The sequence below is a fragment of the Xenia sp. Carnegie-2017 genome, unplaced genomic scaffold (genome assembly GCF_021976095.1).
Source record: "Xenia sp. Carnegie-2017 unplaced genomic scaffold, XeniaSp_v1 HiC_scaffold_22, whole genome shotgun sequence".
NCBI lineage: Eukaryota > Metazoa > Cnidaria > Anthozoa > Malacalcyonacea > Xeniidae > Xenia > Xenia sp. Carnegie-2017.
The window spans coordinates 6,174,525-6,185,591 of record NW_025813485.1 but is presented as its reverse complement, the minus strand read 5'-3'; the positions used below and the strand labels follow the sequence as shown (position 1 = coordinate 6,185,591).

At 31.7% G+C, this 11,067-nt stretch overlaps 2 long non-coding RNA genes across 2 annotated transcripts; one reads left to right on the top strand and one right to left on the bottom strand.

The window, feature by feature from the left end:
* Window positions 1-614: 614 nt before the first annotated feature.
* Window positions 615-5,136, top strand: LOC124447021. Its single transcript, XR_006948585.1, has 2 exons — window positions 615-726; window positions 4,914-5,136. It is a non-coding gene; the product is annotated as an uncharacterized LOC124447021 (long non-coding RNA).
* A 139-nt stretch (window positions 5,137-5,275) lies between these two features.
* LOC124447020 lies at window positions 5,276-8,260 on the bottom strand. Its single transcript, XR_006948584.1, has 3 exons — window positions 8,104-8,260; window positions 6,171-6,272; window positions 5,276-5,462 (listed from the first exon to the last, which is right to left on the bottom strand). It is a non-coding gene; the product is annotated as an uncharacterized LOC124447020 (long non-coding RNA).
* Between the last annotated feature and the right edge of the window lie 2,807 nt (window positions 8,261-11,067).

Here is an 11,067-nt window from a genome sequence, read left to right as displayed (position 1 = left end):
ATCAAGACTAAATTTTAAGAAAACATTTTCCAATTTTTGTTTCAATTTTCGTTTCCGATCATAATTACTCTAGTAAATTTGTAAACTGTTACTTTTACGTTTGCCGGTAAATCTTCTAGAAGATTTTTAAATTCTTTTGAGCTCTGTTGGTGTCTTGCGTAACCTGGCAATGACGAAAACACAGAAAAAAAATTACCTAATAAACATTAACTGCATTGAAATATTCGTTTATGATGCACAGGTAATTTAATAGATTGTTATCTTAAATGATCATGTCGAGATTTGGCTAAGTACGCTTAAGCTATACAAGTAAAATTTTGATAAAGCTGTCGATAATATACCAAAAAATGTGAAAACTTATTAAATGTGCATTTTTACATTTTGATGCCATTGGCAAGTTAAGTTTAGGATTATTTCGTCAGCTTTGATATTCGTAGGCGGATAAATTTTTTAAGCAAATTTCCATCATTTACTCTGTGTGAGCATAATTTTCTAAAATTCCACGCCTCACCCTGAGTTGAAGTCTAGCTTATTATTATCTTTTGAACGAATAACGTTTCTGAGAAAGTTGTCTCTCTCAGGAAGATTGTTCTCTCTCTCTCGATAAATAACATTTTGCAAATGATGTTGGTTGCTTGTAAGTTGGAGTTGATACAATTTAAAATATCGACGAGAGATTTCCTGGGTCTTAATACTCAATTTCAAATACACAAGTGTTGCTTACAGGTATAAATACCATTTCGATCAATCTTAATTATTTTGGCGACACTTAAGTACGTTTACGAAGAGTAAATAGGTTTACGTGCTCTTGATGAGTGTAAATGAAAGGGAAAATTCGTAAAAGTGCAACTGTGCAAGTATGTTGATTATACATATTAACGAATGTCTGCGCGTCATGTCTGGCTAGAGTGTAGCCAGCTATTCAATAACGACTTGTTAAATAACCTGATATTGAGGTTGAGATAAAATTCAGGGGCCGGTTGCACAAAGCTTGGATGGCGTCATCCATTGGATAGTAAAATTTTTAAACTTGTAAAAAAGTGTTTTTATTTTCGTTTTCACGACAAAGAAAATTTCAATCTTCGAAGCAATATTTCATTTCAGTGATTGCTCATTATATATTTTTCCCTATAAAGAGGTTTTAGACGAATGAAAAAATTGCTATCCTCTGGAAAACGCTATCAAGGCTTTGTGCAACCGGACCCAGGAGATTGTAACGATGATAACCAATATGATGGCTTAAACTTATTTGACAAACAAATACTTCTATATCGTATAATAATGCCACATGGTGTCAAAAATAGGAGGAATTTAAAACTCACCATAATTTTAATTGCTTTGAAATTTTGCATTCCTGAGTCACGGTATAGCTCGTGTGTTGTGCATGTACAATGAATGGGTGATAAGTGGCGTACTGCTTGAAAGTCAAGTGCAAAATCTTGGACTTATAACTTGAAGTTATGAGTCATAGCTACATGAAGTAGAGTTTGATAACGCGAGGTAAAAAAATAAAAATGACATTACTACAAGCGAGTCAATTGATAAAATTGAAACTGGTAGAAAATGTTTTTTATATGTTCATTGTCATTCATATCACTCATGAACTTTGCCCATTTATTGAAAACGTTTGTGGGAGGCATGCAGATTACTAAGTCCAACGAACAGATTATTCCCACGTAGTTTTATCTTGTCAAAAATTTAACAAGGAAAAATGTATATGTCCAGAAAGAAAATCGTTTATGATTAACGTTCGGAAAAATTTATCAATAATGTTTATTTTATCATACTCAAACTACTAACATCACAAATTAAACTTCATCAAAAGGAATTTTTTTCATTTTTTTAAAAAGATTTGAGCTTGAGCTGCAAGATGCACACTGTTATACAATTTGAATTTTCAAATTATAAGTAAGTAGCTAGTATAAAATTGAATGTCAATCTTATACAAAAGGTATATACGTATATCGTTGTTTGGAGAACAGTTGTGTATGCACGGTATAAATTATCAAGTTGAATGATCTCAGTCAATTTGGAAACTAGATATGTTTTATATACACTAAGTATCTTTATACTTCATGAAACATTTCGAGATGACTGATATGATTAGAGTAAAAGTGCAAATGGGTGTAAATGTCACATTTGTGTATCATAGATTACTTGCGTGATACCATTCGAGAGCAGCTAGTTGATTACTCAACAAGTATAGTTGTTATGACTTCTGTTAAATAAGTTAGTATCTGGAAGTAGTATACAGGTGTATCGGCATTAAAGATTATCATCATAGCTGATGGTAAAAAAAGGTGAACTTTTGCTATACAATTAATGAAACAGAAAAACAAAACTTACTTCTTTGCTTAGGAAGCACTTCAAATATGCAAACAATTTACCATAATAATAAACTGTCGAAAGTGTTTTTAATCATTTCTGAAAGAAAGCAATATTGTATGATTTTAGTAATAAAGTTTTATAATCAAAAGCTTTTAGTGTAATCTCTTTAGAATGTTAACAAATATACATGTCTATGGAAGATACTTTATACTTTTAAAACGTTTCTTTATTAACGACTTTCATGTATGAGTGTAAATGCTGAATGGTTTTCTTTGCAAGATTTTTACTTAAAATTCCTTATTCAGATATCTTCAACCCTCACTTCAACAAATTAAAATTATTTCATTTCTTATGCTTTGAAATTTAAGCTAATAAGTTTTTAATTTTAACGCATTATAATATTGATTAGATTTGGTTATAATACAAACAAACACCTCATATATTTTACGCTAAACCGATGAAGTGGGAGAAATAGAGTAAAATTTAGACTATTTTTGTTGCATATACCTCGCGATAGAGCTTGTGTACTGTGCATGTACAACGTATTGCTTAAATAGCAGAGTTTGTGCGAGAAAAGATGAAAATGGCATTGTACAATATAAAATAATTAAATAGAGTACTTTCAAATAAAATTGTTACTTTTAACAATTAAGTCATGTATGTGAATAATAAGTTTTCATTCATTATCGATTGACATCTACCAGTTCGTTTATCAGTGCTCTATTTTACTATTAGTTAATACCATCCGTCAGACGTTCAAAATAAACTAGCGTAATAGCTAGGCACCATGAAAGAAAGCAAAATTATCGAACGATTTTAAATTATGCTAAACTTTGCTGTGGCTTTGCTAGCAGTTGTGCCCTCGTCAAACTTAAAATTTCGACTAAAAATTCAGCCCACTTCATATTACAAACTGCTCTGGATTAAATTTAAAATTTACAAAGAATCTTTGTAAACTGTGCTGGTTTAATTAGCTACACGACATTTCCTGTCTATTGTTCAAAATTATAGACTTTTTTCAGCAAATATGGCTTCAATTACTTTTATTGCACTAATTTTGTAAAAACACCAGAATACTGGAGACGGTAGCAAAAAGCTCAGTCAAATGAATACTTAAAATGAAACTTTGAACTAGAATCATCTTTGAAATATAATGTTCTAGCTTTGACATGGATTGGCCAATATATTTTGTAGCTTTTTGTCTAGTAAAAGCTTTTACAACAACAATACAAAGAATGCTATATATGCGTTGTGCAATTGCTGCCTATTGTGTTTTTTGTTCTACACAAATATCTAGTCACGCTATGAGAGCGACTAATTTATGCGATTGATTTCTATGCTAAATTGTGTTGTTTGCACATCACCAATAGTTGCAAAAGAACTCTTTGAGGTTTTCTTGCCGAACACAGTACTTGTTAACAATAATTATTTGTACTGTACAATTCTTTATCAACACTTTTGACGTTTAGGCAGCGTTTATCCTATGTATAGATTGTTATAACATACCTGAGAATTGAATGATGCAACGAGTAATTAAGGTGATGCATGCATGTGTGAACTATCAGTAAAGTTTAGAATGCAAAGGAAATTCTGTTTCACTTTTAAATTGAAACATTCATAGCTGTATTTTCCTGTAATCTTTATGTGGTCGAAATTAGAAATTGTGCATTTAAGATGAGAGTGTAAGTAACAAACGTTTTTCTTGCCAAAAATCATAAAAGATATATAACTATACTGCAATTTTATTGAAGCAGATGCCGATGCATTCTGTCAGTCTATAAACTAAGGTTTTAAATTGAGCATTACCATTGTGTGTCTGTTCAGGTTGTTGTACTCGAGCACCATAAATAAAAGCTCTCAAAATGAGAATAAAAATTTCCACGTAAGAAGAAAGTTTGTTGTAAAAAATTTAATTAAATTGTAAATGTTCATTTAAAAATTGAATTCTGGAGGGGCACTTCAAAAGGCACACTAAAATCTTTGAATTAGTTATTTTCTAGGCCTCCTTTAGTAACAACACGAAGACCACGTCATGTGAGCAATTCTGTGCAGAGTTAATACGACTACAAACTTTGACATGACAAGAAATCAAAGTTACTGACCAAAAAGTTGACATATATATTTAACACCACAGGCTTTACACCTAACCAAGTGTTCTGTGTTTAACTTATTAATAATGTCATAGTGTAATTGAACAAAGTAGTTCCAAAGCTTATAAAATAATACAAATTCAAACAAAACGAGCTGAAAGAGCTGTTTAGTGTATGATATTCAAGAAAATAGTATGCTAAATTAGCAAGCAAGGGAATATTTAGTAGTTCCTGTGTTTTTTCGTTCACTCTGAAATGACACTTGATTTTAATAAACTGAGAATATCAAGCGACTCTAAGGTATGCAATCATTCCAGTTTAATAGTATCGAGCTTCTTATGGACGCTGTTGTATTGTCTCGACGTAGTGTTACGAAGGAGCCAACAAATTTTTCTCTTCAGCAATAGCGAGCGATATAAAGCCGGCTGTTTATAAAAGTTTATTTTAAATATAAATAACATCTATATCTGACGCTTGTTACACATGCTTCTAAAGGGCAATCTCCAAAGGCAGCAAGATCATGAACACGTGCGAATATTTCTTCACTCAAAATCCAAGAAAACGTTACAGCGACTCTTGGAAGAGCAATCAAATGAATAATGCTGTGAAGTACACTTAATGTAATGGTTACATATATTAATGGTTACAGAAACGTATAATTGCTTAATGGCTACTTGTATTTATCTACATGTATGTGCATATAAAAGTTATAAAAGAACGTTTGATGTGTGCAGGTGAGCTTTTATATATATATTAATATATATTAATAACTAGTATCGACAGTATAATATAAAACAAATTCCGAAGAAACAAGACATCTTGAGATTGCAAAATATGAATCAAAACAAGACGAGAAGTAAACTGTAAATTTTCGACTTTATTTCAAAGTCATCCTCAGACAGTCATTCTGTCATGGTTGTTAGTATCGACAGGTAAGCCATCATCATCGAATGTTCTGCCTCCTACGGGGCATCTTTTTCAAATTCCCAGCTTCCGTGGCTCACTCTAGTGACTTTGAACCTTGAATCTTTCTTGGCCTTGCAACTGTAAGGTAAAAAAAATTTACAGTCTGGCAAATGACTGTACTTAACAGTCGTTGCATCCGGTAAGTTTTTTTAGAAGTTTGATCTACTTGACACATTTTGAATTCAAGTTCTACATTTCGGCTTCACAATTCTTTGACCTAGTAGAACTTGTAATTTACGTACGTTTCGTGCGTTTTTTATGAAACAACTTTGTTGTCATCATTTTTGAATATAACATGAGTCATAAATGCTATTTGCGTGTTTAAGAAAATTTATTCAAGTTAGAGTTTGTCTAAGTAAATACGAAAAATTATTATGGAGAGTGGATACACATATAGTAAAATAATGCCTCTATTTTGTATTGAATTCATATGATTTTATTTGCCTTCAATGAGCTTTCTAATGCTCATTTTATCTGTATAAGTGTATACACAATGAAAGCAAGACATCGAGGCGACAATGTTTTTCATCGTTTCTTAGTTTTCAAAGTTTATTTGACTTTTTTCCAGCTTATTTTGAAGACTTACATTTGTGTAAAAGTTGCTATAGTGGCAATTCTGTTGTTGCAAGTTTAAACGCAATTCTATCTAGGCTTTGCCCTACTTCATACTTTTGCTTATCATGTGAATTTTAATAAGATTTTGAGGAACCTTTTTGATAACTCAAACGTTTAAATTCTATTGCTGTTAGCCTGTTACTATGCAAAAAAATATTTTCTTTCACTTACTAACAACAAGCAACAATGCAGAAGATCAACAACATTACACAGCCCAAAGACACTCCCAGTATCAATGCAAAATCTGGTCATCAGCTTTTTGTCCTTCTTCAGCTATGACAATTATGAGAACATCAAGTTAACATAAGCCTGATACTTAATCCACTAATGTGCGATTTTTGATCGAGCTCTAAACTTAAATAACTTAAAATTTGTGAAACACGTTTAGGGTTCAGATAAAAGTTTCAAAATTTTGATGTGTTTTTAACGCCAAAAAATTTCGGCTTAAAACATGTGCCTTATAACACGACGAATCATCAACAGTCATTAGGTAAGGCGCAACATATTTGAGCCTTGTAAGAGGGGGAGGAGGGCTAAGACTTGACTTTTTAAAATTTATCGCATTAAACTTCCGCATTAATCTTTAAAATCTTTTAATTCGTCTCCTGGAACTATTAGCTAACTCTCCAAATCTCCCTGGTAGTAGTCTCTTATGATCATATGATGTCCTTATGGCGAATGTGAACTTGCACTTTTTAGAAAGCCAGCCCGTTAAAGTCTTCGTCAGATTATTCCTCAGACATGTAAATTGATGAACGATAAGCGAACTTACCACAAATCAAATTAAATGGAAATTCATCATTTTGAACGCTCTTGAGTGAGAAGTTTTTGTTGGAAATGGTTAGTGCAAAGTTTAAATGGTAATCTTGCAATATCTAGGCAGAACAAATCTGACTAACTATGAGCTAAAGACTTTCATGGTTTAAAATGTTAAAGGTTTCACAAGTGCACAACATTTAATTAACGTATTTGCACCATGATGTAGGGTTTGTATCCTTTCCATTTACTACAACACATTTAAATTTAATGGGTTGAAGGCAAATTAAAGATGTCATTCTAAACAGTGAATATTATATGACTTAACAATTCTTAACGAGAAAAGCAAAGCAACTTAGAAAAATGTATAATTTCTTAGTTTATAAAGCAATAAAAAATATATCTCTGTTATTAAAAAATGACAATTTAAAATCAGTTAAAGAGGCAATCGATAAAGCAATGAAAACAAAGCTGTTATCTGTAAAAATGCAATGAAGTGTATTTCTTGAAAGGTGGTGGCTGCATGGCGACATTTTAAACATTTTTTCAAAGCACTGATGAAGTTATATGTGAGCTGAAAAGGTCAGAGCTCTTGTAGGCAGTTCAGCCAGGAGGCGAAAGGGGTCGATGGACCCCAGATTATTTGAGAAAGGCATATATTTTCAAAACATTAAATCTTAGCGAAAAATGTTTATTCGTTAAATTAAAGTGAAAAATGAAGGAATATTACTATATGTTTTATTTTGTTTACAACCTTCACCTTCAAAATCTTTCTTTATATATGTTACGTCTTTAGCCGTTCACAGTTTTACAAAGATCTGGGAAGGGTAAGCAACTGATTTCTATAAAGGATGGGAATGAAGAGAGTGATGACTAATCAGAAAAATATTGTAAGAGAAAGATCAGTTTTTATACGTTCCAGTGAACGATTGTCAAAGAATGTTGCCACTAGACAACGGCAAAGATTAAAGGGCACCAGAAAGTTGCAGAGAAACAGTATATGCACTCAAATCTTTAGAGTTATATTGAAGACTGAAAATGCATTGCAAGAAAAATTTAAAAAACTTCGTTCTTTTTTCTTTTCATGATGATCATTCATAATTTGCTGTCGATTCTTAAAATTGATAGAAAAAATCGTACGCATTATACCTTTCATCTAAGCCATTATTTTGAAGTCAATCCCTGCCAAAATAAGTCACAGAACTGTATCGTTTTATTTGCAGTGAAGCTTTAATTGTGCAAAAAATGAACATACCACTTTCAAAGCAAGCATATTAAAGGAAATTTCCCATAAATAATTTCATCAACTAGCAAGCGGAAGTCGTTAAATGGAAAAATTCCAACTAACCATTCACAGAGTGCTTCAGTAGAAGGCATAAAACAGTCAAATGTAGTTGTAGAGACCGATTTGCCGTAGCCATCTTCTTACTTCTCAAGGAAGCGTTCGCTTGATTTGAAACTTCGCTTGTCCACTCCGTGTGAGAAAATGTAAACACGTAGGCAGTTGGCACAAATATAAAATGAACGCATATTCTCATTCAAATGACCACACAAAGCATTTCAAAAACTAATTGCTATAGCTGGGGGCTAAGATAAATCATATTGTTTTTCGATCGCACAAAAATGAATTTAAATACCATTTTTATGTTTTTAAATTGGCATTTTTGTGATTTTTGTTTTTGAATACGGAGAAAGTATTCAGTTGGTAAAAATTCTGAAGGATCATTCAAAATGCTTGCATATAGGTTTCTTCTGTAGCCTGACAATGACATAAATATAACAATTAAAATATTTGAAATATTGGCGTTTGAAAGCACTCAAATTAGCATTCAAATGTTATCTGCACTGTAAATTTCAAAGTTTACATTCAACATAAGTGTAAAATTACACGATTTTTATCCAATACAGACAAATTACTCCTTCAAAATTAAGTGTTATGCTGCCTTTTGAGGTGTAGTTTGTTCATACTTAGTGTTACTTCAACATTCGTTTGATGTAGTAGCTAAGTATGTTACTCTTACTTGGTTTAAATTTACAGCAGAATATGGTCAATAAACACTATTCGTGGAATACGCACTTACTCTCTCAGGTATTACGTCTCCCCAAAATAATTCAGAAAATCGAATTTATAAGCATTTAAAAAGTTCAAACAGCAGAAAGTTTTATTCTTCAAAATAAACAGGAACCGGCTTCTTAGCAGTGATGTACCCAGTCTGCTCATTTATTCCGAGCTGATCGTAATACAAATTTTGATGTGTTTAGTTACTTGTAAAAACAACGGAAGTCTAAAGAAATGAACAATGTGAATTTTCTGAAATTTACATATAAGGACTAAATACTACAGAATGGGTAGAGATCATATCTTAAGTTTTAAAACCAAATTTCTTTAGCATCAAAGATCATTTATTTATGGTAGCATGGATCCTCGACAACCATATATCGTGTGACTGATCCTCCTAAATTTTTTGTTCCTGCATTTTCTGAAAAACATATTAACACAGTTTATCTTAATATGGTTAACTTCTGGAGCACAGTCACTTTCAATTATTACGAAATCTAAGAACAGCTGTTTTTATAAGGCAGCCTTTTTCAATTTTATTTACTAGACCAATCGTCGATCGTCGTCATGAGTAACTTCCAATTTTGGTTTTGCAATAGTATAGACTTTGGTCCAGGCCTAAAAAGCACAGTATTAAGACTTTGAGCAGAAACAACTTTTATATATAACACAATCAAAACGATCTGCGCGTGCATTCAATCCAGCATTAATCCATAGCCAAAGTCATAATCAGGAAGAAATCACCATTAACGGCAACACCAAAATCATGAAACGAAACGTGTGAAAACAAAAGAACAAAAAGCTCATATAAAGAAAATTACCCAGAAAAAATTTATTACGTTTCCAGCAATATTTTTCTGAATTTCAGTTCATTCAGTTGTTTTCACATTTTCGACATCCTCCTACCATAGATTTTCGCTATTGCAATTCGAATGTTATAGATGTCTTATCCGACTACACCTGGCATATCTGACACAAGTATAGCCATCAAAATAAGCACTTTCAATAACCTCACTTGAAAAATTCTAATGTGTGTAAGTGTAATAAACAGAAGTGTCCAAAGAAGTTGCAACTTTCTAAAGAAATTGTTTCTTTGGAGAACATAGTTGTGTATTGACTGTACTGATACGTTTTATATAGAATAAATATCTTTATATTTCATCTAACATTTTAAGATAACTGACATGACCAGCGTAAAAGTTTAAATATGTAAGTGTCACATGATTTATCATAAATTACTTGCATGATACCACTCGAGAACAGCTACTTAATTATTCAACAACTATAATTGTTATGACTTCAGTTAAACAAATTCATGTCGAGGAATAATATAGCTACAGGTGTAACTATGATTTATATTTTTAATTATTAATGAAACAAAGAAACAGAACTACTTCTGTGCTTGGGTAGCACCTCAAATATGCAAGTAGTTTAATGATAATAAAGCATTGTATACAAAAAAATGCCGAAAAATATTTTTCAATAATCTGGAAGAAAACAAAGTAAACAATATTGTAAAGAAGAAATGCTACATTTTCCAAAAAACTGCTAAATTAGATTGGTGCATGGCAAAACATTTTTTTGTTGCAACAATTGCTGCAAAGAATATTATGATTTTACTAATAAAAATTTGAAAATCAAAAGCTTCTAACGTAATCACTTTAGAGTTTTAAAGTTGATTTTACACAAGTCTGTACTGGTATATGCTAATAAATTCCTACAAGACGAGAAATCAAAGTTCCTGATACCATGAACTTTTCACTTGACTGCATGTTTTGGTTTTAACATATTATATTTCTATGGTACAGCTGTAAAGAGTAGTTCAACGCTTGGAAAGTAATATAAAATTTTAAACAAAACGAGTTGAAAGAGCTATTGAGTGTATGAATATACAACAAAATAGAATGCTAAATTAACAAGGAATAATGAGGTGTTCTGGTGTTTTTTGGGACACTCTAAATTTACACTGCAGGGGTGGAAATTAAATTTATTAAATGAACAGTTACACGACTCTTAACTTATTATTTCGAGACGAGCCGGTTTACGTTGCCATAAACTCAACGAAATGAAATAGAAAGCTGCTTTATTCATTATTTATAGTCTGAACAGCTTATAAAAGACGCATGAACGTAAAACTTTAAGAATCATAGAAGACGAACAAAGATAAAATGTTATCAAAACCAAGCAAACTAGACAACATCCTTAATATCTTTTTCGAATGCAACAAATTAATGTTGAAAGTATCGGGAAAAG